We start from the raw sequence: 18,760 nt of genomic DNA, 5'->3' as shown, positions 1-18,760 counted from the left end.
CCACCTTTTAAACCAGCACAGTCCAGAAGCTATTGACTTCTCACTTCAGATTCTCCACCCATTCACAAACTTTCTTTTCAGGATTAAAGAAGTCTGGGGTTCTCTGTTTGTGGTAGGCATTGTTAAAATTCTAGAAATCCATGTTTGGAGGCAAAGATAGTCATACACAGAACCAGAGGATGATGAGATGAAGAGAGGGACTCTTGTGCTTTCATGCTCGCAAAACACTAACCATGGCCTGGTGCATTTTAAATGCTAGGGCTTGATGTGTTGGTGCTGTATTACTTGTTTCCCAGAAGGCATCACATGAGTCACACTTGAGAGGCAGAAAGAAGTAAATAAAGTAAATAATATTATTTTCAGAATTGTTGCATGCTCTCTAAAGTCTAGATTATTGCTTATGTTTTCAACTTTTTCTTCCATCATCAGTGTGTACACAGTGTCTCTTATTGGCCTTGAACACTTCATTTGGTTCATTTTTAAAGGAGAGGAAAAATGGAATTTACTCCCAGACTTTGATTTTATTTAACAAATACCATGTAAATTCAGGTATGAGCACAAACTACATTTTAATTTTCTCTTTTAGTGAAAAGATTGTATAAAGGTTTTGGACATGAATCCTTCGAGCTTTTCTATTTCTGTCTCTTACTGTTTATTGTTCATCATGTAGTGGGAATTCACATTTTGATCATCATGTTGCCTGTTTGACCATATACTGTCATAAAATTGTTAGGCATTATTATTTTCTTGTGCCAAATTTAATGATAACTTCAGCCAAAATTAGTAGAAATTACTAAATTTGTATAAGCTTTATAAGACAAAGTTTAAGGTTATAAGGCAAAAATACTTGTACTTGTGTTTGTGACTGAGAAAACAGACTATTCCCAATATTTTAAAATACTTTTAAATTAGTGCATATCTAATTTCCTCCATTTCAGAACAATTTGCTAACCTGGTAACTATCACTATGTTAGAATAGATTTATAAATCTAGTAAAAATGCAATAAAACTTTTAAATCTAGCTTACACATCTGCAAGCAAATGTGGCTATTAGGTAAGCCTTGCCATGCATCTCGTGCTCTGTAGTTTGATGTAAACTATTCTATCGTTCCATGAGACAAAGAGCAAAAAAAAATAGTATTTATTTTAGTGGCCATTTTTTGGGGGGGAAAGCAGCATATGGTGTTTTTATGTATGTTCTCTCTGTTGTTTCGTAATGCGTTAAGTATTTTAGTGACTTACAGCACCTACTAGCTAATCAGCAATTTGAAAGCTGATTGAAGAAACCTTCAAATTTGTGTCCTCAGCTTTGCAAAAAGAGGGTGTTGGGTAAGTCATCATGTTCTACTGTGCTTTACTGAGGGGATGTCTTTAGGGGAACTGCTGAAATTTTCCTAGAATAATTTTAGTGTCTTTTGTATCCTCATGAAAAGCCTTTACAAATGTACCACTAGCTATGTGATCTATTATAAAAGTGCAGAAGTTTTTGTTTTAGTTTCTAATGCAAAAGTTACATTTAACTAGTAGTTATCCTATATTTTCAGGGACAGGAGGCTTATATTTAGATTGCGAGTTAACAGAATACCTGCAAAAATTACAGTTTTAGATAGACGCTTGTCTTGATCTACTATTACTTTGATTTACATTTGTCTGGGTTTTACACTGCAGATGGCATAACCATTAGCATGTCTTATGTAAAACAGAAGAAGAAAAACATCCCTTTTGACAAGCTTGAGTACCAATTGTGGTAGTGATTTTACTTTCATGTATAGATATCCGAATAAATGTATTTGAAACATGTTTATATATGCCATTCATTACACTGATGCACCAATTGAATGGATCCCATCAATACATACATTGATTAATGACATATTGCAAAATAGCTATGGAGGGTTTGTGATGAGAGTTGAGGCTAATGTTAACCTGACTATGATGAGAAAATAGCATTTACTATTTTACTGTGCATCCAGTAAAATATTGCTGTAGTAAGGCTAAGATTTTTTGTTTCAGAATATTTTTCTTTTCTGTAGAATTGGTTATAATGGTAATCCGTGGTGAAGCTTACTAATTGCTTTCAAGGATTTCTCTCCTTATCGCCAAATTTCCATAGTAGGCATAACAGGAAAAAATGTCACCTTGACTCTTAGAACATGTAGTTCCTTTTCCTAGTGCATAAAGTCACTGTCCTTAGAGCCACTGAAGAACCTGGTATCATCTACCTTTAATACTGGCAGCTTTATTTTTGTGTAACATTTACAGTCATGAGTGAGACTTGGAGTTCTTCAAGAACTGTGAGAGCACAAGCATAACCCAAAGGTAAATGCTGTCAATTTTCTGCCATTGGTGGGTATTCGTGTATAGCATCGCAATTATTTCCCTTCCAGGTAGGCAGTCTCTCTGCTTGCACTAATCTGTCCATGATACACATACTGTTGTTGTCTGCATAGAATGGTGATATGCACAGTTGTAATTCTATTTGTTTGCCTTGTTGTTTCTATTCCCAGTAATGTCTCTAAAGTAGAGTAGTTTTTTTCACAGAGTCAGACTGTGAATGTTGTGTCAATGAGAAAAAATAGATTATTATCTTCAGCCCCATAGTTTAATATATCTACAATGAATTGGTTAGATATTTTTTTCTTAAGGCTAGGAGATGTGTTGTTTCAACATCAGTACAAATGCATTCTATAAGAGGATGGCATGTCATAAAACATGACTCCTGGAATCAAAGGGTTAAGCTCAGTGTGTACCAAGCCATTTGTATAAATATCATGCTGTATGGCGTGTTGAGTTGTTATGGTAAGCTTTGTTTATTTAGCATAAGCACTTCACTGAAGTGTAATAATTTGATAAAATTTAGGAAATGTATACACTTATGTTTAATTACTTAATTTTTATTTCATTGGTGTATACCATCAGAAGAACCATTTCTTTTAAACACACTCAAAATGCAAAAATTTAGCATGAAAAGACATTCACTGTCTCTTTTACCCCACTCTCCTTGATTTACTCTCTCCTAGTTTGGTCATCTCCCTTTGGATCTTCATATGGGCCTGAATTTAAAATTCACTGCACATAATAAATAAGCAAACATATCATTAATATTGTAACCTTTAGTTACTTTTTTTAAACATATATAAGGACTTGATGAGAGATGAGAAATAGGGAATGTGGGAAAAAAGAAGCAAACCCCACTGCTTTTAAATTATATCCTCTGATTTAATGCACTTTGACTTCAACTGTACATGCTTAATATCAGTCAAAAAGTGCTATTTTATAAACAGAAAAAAACCTTGTTATGGTTGTAAGTTAGAGTTTTCCTTACATTACATTGAACAAAAATAGAAATAAATCTTAACTGGTCTAAAACTCTTTTTTTCGTAAAATTCATGTTACATATTTCTGTTTATCTAATGCATGCTGCTAAGCATAAGAAGTAGGAGGATTTTGTACATGGTAGAAAACACTGATATAGAAAGATGCAAATGCATAATATGTAGTGTAAGAGGAGAGTAGTGATAAACAGTCTTTCTCCCTCTCGAGTATAATTCCAGAGGAAATGTGTGGCCTACATATAAGCAAACATTGAGGCTTGGGGTAAATTAAATTTGGAAGATAGCTGCTGGAAAATCATAAGTCCCATTTTCCCTTGTAAGTCTATTCGGAGGAATATGCAGTTATCCTCTGACGTGCAGAAATTTGCATCAGTAATACCCACTCTAAAGACAAGGATAACCCCCAGAGATGGAAAGAAGGCAAAGAGTTATTTTTACGTAAAGGTGTAGGGGGAAGGGAAAGGAGAAATATCCATGTTCAAGCTTATATGGTGTAGAAAACAGGAGTTCTATTAAGGAAGAGGTATAAATGCAATAATAAAGGAAAAAACCCAGGACATTATTTCTTTCATTTACAGTGGAAGTGTCAGTATCACAAACTTGCTGGGAAGTTCTTACTTCCACAGATATAACTTGCTCCAAAGACTTGTGTCCTATCTTTGACAACCTTTTCTACTCATGAAAACCCCTATTTTGCATCTTGTTCCATGTTGCTGTAAAACCTTGTCAAAACTGATTTAATTAAAGTCACATTTTACTCTTGAAAACTTCCAGTATTAAAAAAAATGCATCTACTAAGAAAGTGGCACTAGTTAGTATGGTTTGCTTTTCAGTTTAATGCATATATGCATCACCTTGAGGTGTTATCTCTTATTGTCATTTTTAGGAGTACAGAATATGCCAGCTAACCTTATGTGTGATCTTTGTAAGATGACTTTTCTAACAGAAGTTAGCACATAATAGATCCATCTGTATCTAACAGAGATAAAAAGCCCACAAACTAGCTGATGCAGAGATGCACCTCTTTATCCTAACAACATTGTTGCAATATTATAAAATATTTTTGCTTCAGAGGAAGGAAGTGTTATGCAAGTTCTGTTTACAGGTATTGAATGTGCAGAATATTAATTAGGATCATTATGTGGTCGGGAATTTCAAGAGGCATTTTAATGTTGAACACGTCTGTGCAGAATCTGATGTGTCAGTCTGTTACAGTGACTGTCCAGGAATTATCACCTACATCACTGGAATGTCTTTCCCCTTTCTCTCTTGTTGATTCTGGTACTTCTGGAGCGCTAGGAGTAGAGGGAGAACACACAGTCCGGTTCTTCATTCAGATTCAGAAAGGCAGGCCTTCAGAGACAGTGTCTAGGTCTTCTCACAGCAGTTTTTACATGGCAGACCAGCAAACTCATCTTTCCCTCGCAGTAGAATCCGCAACCTGTCTGATACCAGGACATAATGCTGTGTATGGGACGATGGACTGGTTTTTATATTCTGTACTATAGGAATCCCCAAGGACTACTGAGAAGTTGATTTTCCTTCTTGAGCAGCTGGAAAGCTCTGTCCCCCTGCTGTCCCTCCCGGCACAGGCAGCATGCAGGCTGCGATTGCTCCTCTTGGGGCTGTGTGAGGAGTCCCACTGCAGAGCTGGGAGGTGCAGGTTCCCTTGAGCCACTTCTCCAGGCTCTTGCAACAGGTTGGATCAGCCTGATTTTCTTACCAGCTGGCTCATTGCCCAGAAAAGCTCATGAAGAGCTGAGAGGGGAAGTGTGAATGGTTCCCCACTCAGTGTGCAGCTCTATTAATGGGTCTGCTCCCAGGCAGGGCCCTAATTATGCTGGTTTAGGATCGCACCACTCAAGCAAGGCTCTCCTGATACTCTTGAATTTGAAAAACACATTAGTGTACGTCGATTTAGAAATTGCCAAATCAGGAAAGGCAACTAAACAAAATATTCTATGAATGCTCTAGATGAGGATAGATATTTCAGAACTGTTTCTAGTTAATTTGTTAAGGAAAGTCCCTTTTTATTTTTCCTCCCCTCACCCCCCAGAGGTTTTTCTTTCAACAGGGAATTATAAAGTCAAGAAAATCTTTGGACAAAACTAAAGTTCTGTGACTAAACAATGAAGGTTTTTCAGTTAATAGTAGTATATGCAACTTTGCATGTGAAATTTCAGTTTCTCTCCCTGATCATTCATCGCATTCCTTGAGCTGATTTCTTCACATACTTTTCAGATTAATTTTGCTTTGTGAATTGAATTATTTTCTTGACATTTTATAATTGTTAGACATTATTTTATGATGTCATACTTGTCCAGTTGCTTTACCAAGCAAGTTGACTTTACTGGGGGTGTGAGGAGCCAGCTAATCAGGAATCTGAACATATGCCAAGATCAACATAGGTGTTAATTTTAGTTTGCCGTCACTTGGGATGTATACATGTAAAACTGTGTTAAAAACTGTTAAAGTGATCCAAATGATCACTCAGTACGCAGTAATGCTACAGAAGAAAAGCATGTGTGCTGATGAAAAAGCAATCACACAGTCTGTTGGAAAAGCTTTTCAGCCCATCCTGTAGTGGAAGGAGGTTAACAATTGCCACTTTGATGTTCTAGGTCTTTTTATGCCTTCTTATGCTTCTAATATTTTCTTGAGCTAGATGAAGGTCTTCTGAAATAGAATTAATGGTGAAAAATTTACTAAACACTACTTCAGTGCTTTACTCCTTGATTATGTGAAGCTTTGAAAAGCAATTGTATAATAATAATATATACAAAAGGAACTTACTGTGTTTCAGCTACATCGATATGCTTCAAGGATCTTACCAAGAACTTGAAGTATAAATGAAGAATGACATTTTCCCACAAGTATTCACAGTAAATCCATTTATTCAATAAATATACTTTCTGTCTAATAGGAAAGACACCTTCCACAGTATTGAGGAGAACCAATACAGTAACCCAACATGTGAGAAAAAAAATCAAAATCAACTCTGTACCGCCAGAAGTGCTTTCTAAATCGATGCAGCTGTAATTTAGTGTGCAGATAGCTATGGATGCTTAGGAATAATCAAATTTCCAAAATAAGTAAAATATTTTTAATAGAAATTTAGGGTGACATCATAGGAAAAACAATGCATATTTCTGTTTTAAGAACAGAATAGGATACCATGAAAATCCTCGCTTTAAGGGCATAGTATCTGAAGAGGAATTAATAATGCAAATTCAGAGGCAAATTGTGATTGATGTTGGTGTATGCAGAAAAATATCTCTTGATTAGAAACGCCTGAACCCATACTCGGGTTAAGGAAGAAAAAATGCCGAACTCTAAGCCTTCTGTAGGAAGACAGGGCATGTATTTCACCCATGAAAAACAAAATAGGAAGATAGGGTTTACAAGAGGGCTGGGCTGTTGCACAGGATTGATATATTTAAAATATTTAATTTAGAAAGTAAATTCTAATAAATGCTAAAAAATACAGAAAAAAAAATACAGTCATGTGCTTAAGAACTGAGAAAATTTTTTTTCCTTTAATCTTATGTCCACCACCTAAATGAAAAAGGAAAAAAGGAGCTCAGTGTTTTGGTCACTGTATGATCATGAATGACCAGAGATATAACACAGGTGAGAAAAATAAGGTATTATCTTAAATTTAAAACTGTGTTTCCAAGAAAAATAGGAAAATAATAAATTTCAGTTTAAAAGGGATCTTTGAGATATCATCTGGAATAATGGAGATATGCGATCCACCTAGTTTCTGGTGGATCTGGTGGCATATCGACATATTAGAAATGTACTCCCTATAGGTTCTGCTGAAAGATTCAGGATTCTACTACCTATGCCCTGAATATCCATGGGGTGAAGGTATCTCACTGTTCTGACTGTGGCTGATAGCTTGGCATGCTTGCTGTACACCTACTGTGAAGTTGTGTAAATTCTGGATAATTTTTAATGCTATAAAAGTACAAGGAAGTTTCCTCCAGAAAAGGTGAAACACTGAGATTGCTCTTTGCGATTTGAGTCAAAAAGCAAACTTAAGAAATTAAGAAATATCTGTCATATTTCTTTAAAAGAGTTTTAAATATGGTAAAATGCAAAGGGTAAGCATGAATGAACTAAGCTTTTAACTATTCAAAGAAAAGAGCTTTGGGATACTGTTCTAGTAGAAGCACTGGAACCAATAGCCACCACCCATACATTTTGTCTGCTTAAAGTTACAGCTTGACAACTTAGAAGGGGATTTATGTGATGTGAATTAGAGTAATAAAACAAAAACTAAAACTCAGAAGGTCTCTTCTAGTTCTGAAGTGTTGTGGTATTTATTATTTCTGTTTTCTTAAAAAGGGTAAAGACTCATTGAAGATGTTCTAAAGGGATTTTAATGCCTTCTTAAAGTTACAGAATTTACCTAAAGCACCCCAGAGAAAATAATAGTTTATTATTTTTTTCAGAAATAATTTTTATTTTTTCCATATTTACATCCTGTTTTATGAATAGAAAAGACTGGAGATTAGATAATAACTGACATTTAGTAAAATTCAGGTGGCATCCTAAATCCACAACATTTCATCTGTTTAAATTCACTTTCAGTGTATGACCATTTCAGATATTTTAATCCTCATTTGCTAAGTTACAATAAAGCACTTCTGTGAGCATAATCTAAGTAGCTGTAGCTTTCCCATAATTAATATATTCAGGACTTTTTCAGGCTGTTAGATAGAAAAATTTATTGACTTCATAATTAGCAGTAAGACTTGTAAGAAATACCACAAATTAATAAATATGGACATTTTTAATAAGAAGGCAATGATTCTAAAATAATTTGCTTTTCATGGCAATAAATACCCTGGAACAAGAGAAAAACCCAACTGACTTGTAAAATATTTTTTCTTCCAAAAATAACCACTTTCAGAATGGTTTAGAGTGTTTATAGTGTTGAGGTGATTGTCTTATAGTACCTGAAAATAAAATTAATTAGTCTAACAACCCACTTATGAGATCATTATTATTGCAACCATTTCAAGGTCTTGCATATACTATGACCCAATGAGTCTCAGAGTCAAGATTAAGAGAGGGGACTCTTTTCCACATTAAGAAAAGTCATGCTAATTTAGCATCCAAAAAACAGTTTCGTCTAGAAATTTTTAATTTTTTTTTTCCAGATAGGGAATACTTGGTTAGAGTTCTTTGAGTGAGTATTCAATCACTGTAATTGGGCTGGGGGGTAATGTAATATTCCAGCCATGCCTCTAGAAGCAAATAATTATGACTTTGTGTATTATTCTTTAGAATATTTGTAGTTAAGAAACGTAAGTGTAATTGTATCAGCCTTAATAGCTTTAATAATAGTGTCCATAGAGATGTATCAGCAGCTGTTAAGACTGATTTCCTAATCCTCTGGGGTTTTGGTAACATTGCAAAGGTAAATTGTAGTAGTTAAATCTGCCGATTGATTACAGGGTTGGATTTTCAAGATAGAATATTTATCTAAATTTGTTTGATTTACTGGATATTTTTGGTTTTTTGACTATAAATTAGTATATGGCTAGAAATGCTTTTAGAAAGGTTTGAATACACTAATGGCATCATCATTAAAATAAGTTCCAATGTAATGAAAACCCACAAAATTATTTGATAATACTTTATATGTGGAATCATTTAATTTTTTAAAGTGAAAACTCTAAGTAATTTTAGTGATAGCAGTATTTGGACCCCTTCTTGTAGTTAAGGTGAGATCTAATGTATCAGAGATGCTGTTGTACCACATGATTTACACAAAATCGGTTCTCAATTAAACCTACTTGAATGGAAGCGATTTTAGGCGGAACTCATAAGCAGAATCCTTTTTCAGAGAAGCATCCTTGTTATTTAAGGCACTTTTCTCTCCCCTGTAAAACTATCAACAGAAATTCTAAAAAGATTTTGAAAATCTTTGTTTTACCCTGCATATAATTTTCTATTTTTCTTGTCTTTTCTTTGGTGTTTACACATAATTAGCACAGAGTCTTTGGAATGGTGCCACAAAAATGGTGAATACATTGTTCTTCCTCTTTTCATTCTGGAACATTTATTGTTGTGATTTTCATTTCGTTACATATAAACTTTATAGTTTCACTATTAATTACTAGTTTTAAATGTGTTTTATACAAGAAGGGTATCTTTTATAGAATCATAATTCATTTGCCTTCTCTCTTAGAGAAAAAACAGTGAGAAACCATTGGTTTTGACAAATACTGGTCTAGACACTTGGCTAAATTAGCAGTCCATGATCAAAAATCTACTGGTTTTAAATTTAAAATGCATCACATTTCATCTTCAGTATTGATCTCATTGTTAGGATGAAACTTTTATTTTCATTCTTCCTATTGTAGTTACAGGAGCTTTGTGTTAGAGATTTGGGTCTGCTTGTGTTATTAACTGTACAAAATTTTAATGTGGATCAGATACCCAGAGAGCGTTCAGTACATTCGGGCACTACTAACAGTGTGCAAGGCGGGAAGAAGAGCCACAGAGACCCACAGAGACATGCATCATTGACATACCTATTCAAGTGGGACTGAACAGCAGGCAGCTAGTTTATACTTGTACATCTCTGACTGTATTTCATGCCCAACTGTGTGAGCACAAGGACTAGGTATGTATTATTCACACTTTTAAGGAAATACCAAAATCTGTTGGCTCAAGTTTTGAATATTCTTTGGTAAAGGGGAAGGAGATATGATCCATACAGAGCTGAAGATATCTCTGCTATTTTATCATCCCTCCAGCTCTTGTAGTTCTTCGGAAGGTTCACAGGATCTAATTGTTCTCTTTTTTGTGGAGTAAAAGACATGAAATTAAGCTGAAAGGATGATGTAGGTTTTCAAGCAACATATATCCAAATTTGGGACCATATCTCAATATTTGTCTGCCACTGTGCTTGTTCTCTGGGCACTGAGTATTGACCACTGTTAAAAGCAGCCCAGAGGGCTAGATGATATTTTCATTAATTCAGTTTTCCTTTCTTCTGTCTTTTCAAGCAATATCCAGAATCTACTGTGTTTTTCTTCTGATGATGTGCTTTTGATCATTCAAGTGAACTTGATTTCCCTCCAGGAACAGTCTGGTTTCACCATCAAACTTCACATTTCACAAACCATAGTCCGTTGGACTTCTCACAACTGTTTTTAGTCATGTTTTTAAGAGGGAAACCCCTAAAAATATCTAACCTTTCCCAGTTCAAGCTCTTAATGAACAATTCTCTTTGTGACCCAATGCTGCCATCAGGATGATGCAGTATGCATTTTACTAGCCATAACTACTTTCCATTGTGGTGGAAATATTGGATTAATATGATTAAGCTCAAGGAAAATAATTGGGCCCTCAAATGATTTCAAGCTACATAGCCACTTTATAATGCCACAGAGTGAATCAGATGCTCAATATGTGTCATGCTCTGAAAGTGATTAAAAAGGGGCCTTTGAAAAGAGAAAGCTAGTACTTCAGTTCCACTGGAAGTTTCGTGCCACTTCCATGAGTTTGTATCTATGTTATATCTTTGGCCATGCAGGCAATGAAGCCCAGACCTTCAGATTCCTGGTTTTACATACAGTACTTCAGTTTCTCCCAGCATAAGGAAAAGGGATCTTCCCTTTTATGTCTTCAGTTCCCTACAAATAACCCAATCAATAAAAAAGGAGATAAATGATGTCTGCATTCTTTAGAAGAGAGGAAAGCATTTTAAAAAGCCTCTACAACACAATTCTTTAAGTAGGTGCCATTCTTTTAATGTGTGAGTCTATCATCTACCATTAGGTTGGTGAAAACATCTATGAAACACAGTATCAAGGTAAGTTATAAACCTAATTTTAACTTTATTGTGGGCTACAGTCCACATATAATGTCATATAAACTGCTGCTATGAAAATGGGCAAAATGAAATTCTGTTATTGACTGTCCTGTTCTGAAATAAGCTGAATTTCAATTTTGTAGGAAGTTAAATATGTACTAAAAGAATGTGACAAGAATAACTTAGTGGCAGAACAGAGACTTAGCTGGAGAGAATGTTTACATCCAAATTAAATTGAGGCATTTTTGTTGTATTTCAGATATTTTATGTGTTTCTGGGTATACTGTTTTCCTAGTTAAAATATCAGGTATACATTTAAAAGCTATTTGTTCAGTGTAAATCTTCCATACGTTTGGTGTCACTGAGAGCAGTTGTATCCACTCTGATTTTCTTATAGGTCTGACAAAAACAGAATGAAATTGTACTAGGAGGTGGTGGTAATTTAAAAAATATTTTGTGTTTCCTTTTTCCTAATACCAATGCCTATGTTTCTGCTCTCTAAGAGATCCAAGAGAAGCAAAATACTTGATATGATTATGATAAAATGGTTCACCTTAAGTGTAAGACATATATGAAAGATTAGGGTATGATCTTACTCCTAGGAGGCAATTTATGATTTAAATCTCTTGCATTGAGGCTAATTTTAGATAAAAGATTGTACTAGTTTTTCTGCTGATCAACTCTCCCTAGTGTAGTCATCCATCCCATGCTTCCTTTGATAAGAGTGTTTATCATTGTGAAAAAATATGAAGGGAACTGAAGACCTCATCAGGAAGAGTGGCTGCTTTTACACCCCTCATACAAACTCCACAGTGATTGCTTTCAAGAATTTTCTGAGTTTTAAAATAAGCTTTGCATTTGAAATGATGGATGAACAAATTGATGTAGGTATCATATTACATAATTTGATGTTTGTATCGGGTTTTTTAATCTAATGTTAAAAGATTTGCAATATGTTGGGCATGTTAGCTAGCTTCTACATGTTATTGCATTGTTAGAATTATTTTAAAATACATTTGATTAGGTTTTTGACTTTATTATTTGTTCTTTTGCAGAACCTTGATTTTTAGTAATGTTTAACATCAGTTTGTGCTTTTCTTCCCAACATGGGTATTATGGATATGCAAACATTGGTTTAATGCACACAAGCTGTGTAACTGATTTTCTTTTTTTTTTTTGTAAGTTTTGCGTGACACATATAGTGTCTCAAGATATAAATATTAGTTGACATGTCTATCAGGTTGGGTAGGACTACAGCAAACAGTGAATGCTTGCATTTTCTTCTGCTACATCAGCACAGAGAGTTTCTGAGTCAACTTCACGGGTGTTTCTTAGTGTGCTTAAAACCATGCTCAGCAAAGGCTGATGCAGTATCTCATCCAGTCAGCCTATAAATAATGGTAAAATGTGGAATTTGTTTTATTTCTTTCTAGCCTAGAAAGGCTAAATATTTAGTGGGAAAAAGGAATAGGAAGAAATTTCCCAGTCCAGCGTCCTGCTAAGTCACCTAGAAAGTACCAGACATCTGTGTCAAAATAAATTGTTCCCAGGAGTTATGCAGCATGGCCTCTGCTTCACATTGCAGAAATGTCTCTCCTTTGTTTTTTCCTTTTTATTTGTTTTACAGCTAAATGAGAGTTTACTATTTAATTAAATATACATATCTTCAATGTTGAAAATTCTCAAAATAATTTGGTTCATTCTTTGCCCATTTCCATTTCTGATGACACCTTACAGTGTTCCTACATGTTGTCCAGACTGCTTGTCATTTATCTTTGCTGCAGTTCCCAATTGTTGACAGTTAAGATCCCCACATATTTGTTCTGTTAGTCTGGAACTGGGAAAGCATTGTCAACTCGCCTTGATGTGACAGCTTCAGGCAGATGCCATGCTCTTTTCTGCACTGAACAAATCATCACTACATGCAATGGTATCTCTATACAATATAATTTTAATATAAAATTTTTCACACTTTTTGATAGCCACAAGAGGAGCTGGTTTTCTGTTACAAAACACCTGTGTCTGGGTGATGTTTCAGTGTCAGAATGGCTGAGACAGTTCAGACTTGGCCCTCCAGTTTATATTTATTTTGATGCTAAGAACTGTAGATCTACCACAGTATTTGATGATGGATCCCAGTCCAAAAGGATATCCAAATCTAAATACTTGTTCTGAAACATAGAAGAGTCTCATCTGCTTTTAGTAAAACCATCAATTTAGAGGTTGTTGACAACACCCTTGTAAGCAACACAGGCCCTATAATGGGTTATTTTTCCTGAGAAAGCTGTGGAAAGAAGAACATGGATTGTATGTCTGTGCTGCTGATTATTCATTGAAAAAGAATTTAGCATTAGTATTAATATTGAGCATCTTGCATTTGGCATTGTCCTTCGTGATCATTGCTGTATCAGGCATGTGTGATGTATTCAGTTATTTCCCACATGTGCTGCCTTTCCCTCATCTTTTTTTCAGTTTGAATCAGTTTAACATTACAGAATGGGGCCTAATGATAGTCAGAATGCATAGGAATAGAGTCAATGTCTTAAATTACTCAATTATTTCTTGTTTGTGTATCAAAAAGGAGCAGCATGTAGGAAGAATGTGTCGTTAGTGTGAACTATCATTTTGAATTATCAGTCAACTGTAGTTTTGTTGTTCCTTTTATGCTGCTGGTACAAAACACAGAGTTTTCTAGATGGTGGAAAGCACTGATTTTGCAAGAAAGTAAAGTGATGACCATTCTGTCCTATTTTGCTAAGAGCCATAAGAATTTAATTGGTACAGTTTTATTGTACTAGGTGGTGACTGCATGTTTTTAACGTATTCCACAAGAAATGTGTCTAGTACAATAAGCTGTAAAATATTGAGTACCTCTGTGCTGTTCATCTAGTCATGGACTTTGAAGTCTCATTGTTATAGGAAACAGAGTAAAAAAACCCGCAAAACAAAACAACTAAAAAAGGCAATTTATCCTCTATATGTTATTGCTGATGAATATAAATTGTCCAACCAAAAATATTTTTTTCTGTGGGTTCATGTATTCAAAACAAACGTACAAATAGAGGAAAAAAAACTTGATGAGAAGGGTTGGTGTGTCTATGTGACTCAGTGCCATATTCAGATTATGTGGTGTGATTTGTTCTGCAGCTGCTTCAAATTAAGAACAGGTGTAGATGGGAGACTATGCAAATATTCATATGAATGTAATTGTCAAATTGGTGTGTTTATCACTGTGCCTTTAAAGAGTAGACCATACTCTTATTTTACATGTAAATGAGCTTTAGTCTTGAGAGCTACTATTGGATAATGAGCTTGTAAAGGAGAAATTTCCAGCATATGGTGAAACCTTTCTAAAATGTGACATTTTCTTGTGGAGCAATTTATTTTATATATATTGCATAAACATATTGTAATTTGCTTTGTCTTCTTTAGAAAAATATATCCATGGTGCAATTTTAAAATCTAACTCAAAGAAGGAATGAACTAATATTTCTTTTTTCTTTTTGACTTCGGATAAACCTTTAGCATGACAACGTTTTATCTCCTTCAACCATTTACTGTCTATTTACAAATCTTCAGAAACTTTAGGCCTCATTCAGTTAAAGCTTTAAAAAGTATACATTGGAGAGAAAATGTGTTTAAAAAGGATTTTATTTTGCAAGATCAACTCTGTTTAAACAATCATAAACTGGGTCTCTGAGTTAAACATATATTTTTAAACATTATTTATTTCTTGTTGCTAACATGCATAGGTATATAAATGATCAGCTGAATTTTGTGTTATTTTTATATCAGAGAGATTTAGTATCAAAGGATGTCTGAAATGAAGAAATGATGGGAAATTCTTATTTTCTTGTAGTATGGACCTAGTTAACAAAAGTTACCCAGTATAAAAATCAAAGAGCACTATGAATCTATGTTAATGTGTTTTCTTCCTTATATCATTTGCATATGATGTGATTAATAGTGATTTATATTCTCTTAATAGAAAACACGAGATACTTGGGGTTTGTATATGTCTGCATATACAAGACAATTTTATATATGCTGGCAGTGAGGTAGGTCGCATATTTGAAACTGAGGTTTATGTGCTGTGTGGGATGCTTTGGCCTGGAAATCTGGGCCAAACAGTTGAGAAAATCCTTGTGTCTCAGGAAGCAGAGGCTGAAGGCACTGGCTTCCAAGAGCTTAATACTGGGCAAACGAGGCTAGAGCAAGGTCTTCCTGCTTTATTGAATCTTATGGCCATCCATGGCTCAGGTGGGTTTTCCTGTTTATTTGCAAGAACAAAAAGAAAATTCAGTTTTGATTTATGGATATATTTCAGCAAAAAAAGCAATATCTATAGTTACTGGGTTCCATGCAGAACCCAATGGCATCAAATTTCTTACTATTTATTTTTATCAAAGCACAACTGGTAACTTATGTGAACAACCTAAAAGGTAGGTGCAATAAGTTTAAAGAAAACAATTCTCAATTTATGAGAGGTGTGTTTCTCTAAAGCATCCCTCAAAAAGGAGAATAACTATGTTTAAGAGGTGGCTTCATCCTGTGGCAAATTATTTAAAATTGCATTCATTTTCATGGTGCTTAACTGGTAACTGTTTACTTCACAGCCTGTTAACTTCTTGGGAAATCTTTCATTCACTTATTATAATGCTTTTAATGGAATACAAACTATTTAAGTAAGAAAAGATTTGCAGGAACTTCATTATGTATGCTGAAGATGGTAAAGCTTTTCTTTAGGGTTAGCTTGGCTGTAGCACTTTACAGTGATACAGCTTTACAACTGTCAACCAGATAAAAGAGCAACCTCCTTTTCTAATTGGTTTGAATTATATGCATCATTTCTGTAGGATGTTATTGTGGGGCTAATTATCTTTGCATTTAGAAAAATGCATTTTTATTTCCATTTGACTGCTTGTTGTTGATGTTTGCATGCAGAAGTGTCATTCATGCTATGCAATAGGGATACCTTCCAGTATCACTTAGAACTCACCAAAGTTATGGTTCTATCTCAGAAATAAAGATGCAACTTGGACATTTCTGCACCAAGACTGTGTGCATTAGGGAACTGTGTGAGTCTTTCACCCATGTAGAGACTGCTTTAAAACAGATGGCCCAAGCCATTTTGGCTCCGTTAAAGTTCTCACAGAGTTCTATGGGAAGTCTTTTGAGATTAGGAAAGAAAGCTTGAATATATGAGCAAATAATAGCAAATAAAAAAAAAAAAACCAAAAAAACAAAACAAAACAAAAAAAAACACAAAACACAAAAAAGACCCTTTTAGTGACACTCGTCACTAATACTTTTTTAACACTTTTTGTGTGTGGAATATCAGCAATTTTCCTGCTCTGGGCCCCACTGCAAATCATGTAAGTAGAACTGGAGCTAAGCATATTTGCATCCCATTAATATCATTGTAGTTGCCTAAATCAGGACCATTGCTGTTTACATGCACAGGTCATGGTGTTTGTTTTCTCTTGGAGAGAAATTTTGGGTTCAGAAGGGGATGACATTTTGTTTTTTGAGATTGACATTGATAAGAGATGGCATAAGTTGAGGTGCACAGCCTGGTAGTTGCTTCAACATCTGTATTATCAGATAATTAATCTTGATCACATATGCAGAATTAAACCAGTCACTAACTTGGGATCAGGATGAATCTGAATCTGATGCCCAGATATGACTGCTGAGGGCCCTTTTAGGTCTTTTAGTCTCCTTTGCAGCTGAAAATAGTCCATCCACTCATGTAACCTATAAATAGTACTAAACTGACTCTGATGTTGTTAAGAGTCACCTGGCAAATAAGACATTAGTAACACTTATGATTACTGTTGTGCTTTTCTTGTAGCATCTGATAGCTGTGGTCCTTGATGAAAATCTGTCAATTGCAATAATGCCTGAGGAAATGTGAAATGGGCATTTCATGAACCTTTGTGTAGCATAGCTTCATTGACTAGGGAGCTAGACCCCGCCACAGCATTGGTCTCACCATCCTAAAGGGGAATTAAATTTTCAACATGTGAAAAATTAACTGTAGGCATATATAATTGGTTAAAAGTAAAACAAAGAATGTATTTTAAAGTCAGATAACATATACTTTTTATTGATAATTCATTATGCCTTATGGAAATCTCCTGATTTACAGCATGCATTCATATCTATAAATACACATGAACAGATTTTATTTCTTTCTGGAATGACAATATGTGTGTTATCACTTTCTTTAGTGTTTATTTTCTTTTTCAACTCAGAAAAAAAGATGAAATATTTTGGTTGTGTGAGAGATACTATTTTCATTCAGTTCAAGATTTTACTGTGCCTATATATAGTTAACATCTCCAATTTGTCTTATTAAAGAATCACTATCTTGTAATCCTTTTATCTTCTTTGCATTGCTACTCTTCTTCTGTAAAGGAGAGAAAAAATACTAAGAGGAAAAAAAAGTGATCTGCCAAAGCTCAGGCCACTGTCCCTCCATGCATTAGTCAGCAAAATTGTTTGTACAGGTGAAGACTGATTGTCCATCTTCTCTGTACTCAAGAGCTGAAGCTTCAAAGCAAGAAATTTGAAAATGCCGTTACAAGTGTAATGTGCTATGCAACTTAATCTACAACTCATTGACTAAGCTGAACCATTGTTACCATAAAAAGAACATACACTTCAAAGTTGTACACAGGATCACAGTTTTGTTCTTAAAATCTACTTTCTCTTGAGAAAACATGTTCCCTTATTCCTTTTCTTTCCCCCATTCAGGAGTCTAATTTTAGGGCCAGGCTTTCAGTCAAACTGAGTACCCAGGACTCCATTAACATCAGTGTAAGATGCAGCTGCTCAACACCTCTACAGATGAAACCGAGAAGTCTTAGAAAAATTAATGGCTACAAGTTAGGCTTAAAAAAGGATATTTTTCTTCACAGACTCCGTCATTTTGTTCATATTTGTCAGGCATTATTTATCTTTTTCTATATACATTGAATGATAGGTTTTTGGGTTTGGGTGTTTAAAATTTATATTATATACTCTGAATTAATTACCAGTTTTTGAAGAGACTGGTGGATATTTTGCCAAATTGTTCTAAAATTATGTGGGGTGTTTTGGCTTTAACCAAAGTTACAGCTGCACAGCTGTAAAGCAGTCAGTTTTCCTTATTATGACTAGTTCTACAACTTGTACTGTTTTAAATTGCCTGCAATTAGCATATTTCAACCTTATTTTTAGGTTTAAATTGCAGTGTGAGAGTGTGCTCTCCTCTTAGCTAATTAGTGCTATCAAGGAACAGTAGGTTACCTCATTAGTACCATGTGCATTTAATTAAAGAAGAGAAAATTGGAGTTAACCTCATAGTTAATATTTTCACAGAGTGCTACAATGCCAACACCTTCAATTGGAGTCACACCCCTGTGTATCTAATTATTCACTGGTGCTATATAAGGTTAGCAAGGATACCACCATACTGTTGACAAAATAATTTAGATGGAAATCTGTTTGCTGGTTTCTGATATTAAATTCCTGTTACAGTATATTATTTTTATTTAAGTATGTTGGAGTCACAAAATATTTTTATCCTCTTCCTATCCTCTCTGTT

The 18,760-nt window shown here is 34.6% G+C and overlaps 1 protein-coding gene across 45 annotated transcripts in view; it reads left to right on the top strand.

Annotated features, from left to right (window-relative positions):
- FOXP2 (forkhead box P2) overlaps positions 1 to 18,760 on the top strand; it is a 398,716-nt gene that overhangs the window by 279,060 nt on the left and 100,896 nt on the right. Inside the window, exon 2 of one of the 45 annotated variants that reach the window (XM_085568413.1) lies at positions 430 to 549. The exons of the other annotated variants lie outside the window; for them this stretch is intronic. The gene's annotated coding sequence lies outside the window, so the exon portion shown is untranslated. The remainder of the gene's footprint in view (positions 1 to 429; positions 550 to 18,760) is intronic. 45 annotated transcript variants of the gene reach the window in all.

The sequence above is a fragment of the Lonchura striata genome, chromosome 1A (assembly GCF_050655825.1).
Source record: "Lonchura striata isolate lonStrDom1 chromosome 1A, ASM5065582v1, whole genome shotgun sequence".
NCBI lineage: Eukaryota > Metazoa > Chordata > Aves > Passeriformes > Estrildidae > Lonchura > Lonchura striata.
The sequence above is the reverse complement of the archived record's forward strand: the minus strand, read 5'-3'. Positions and strand labels throughout refer to the sequence as shown.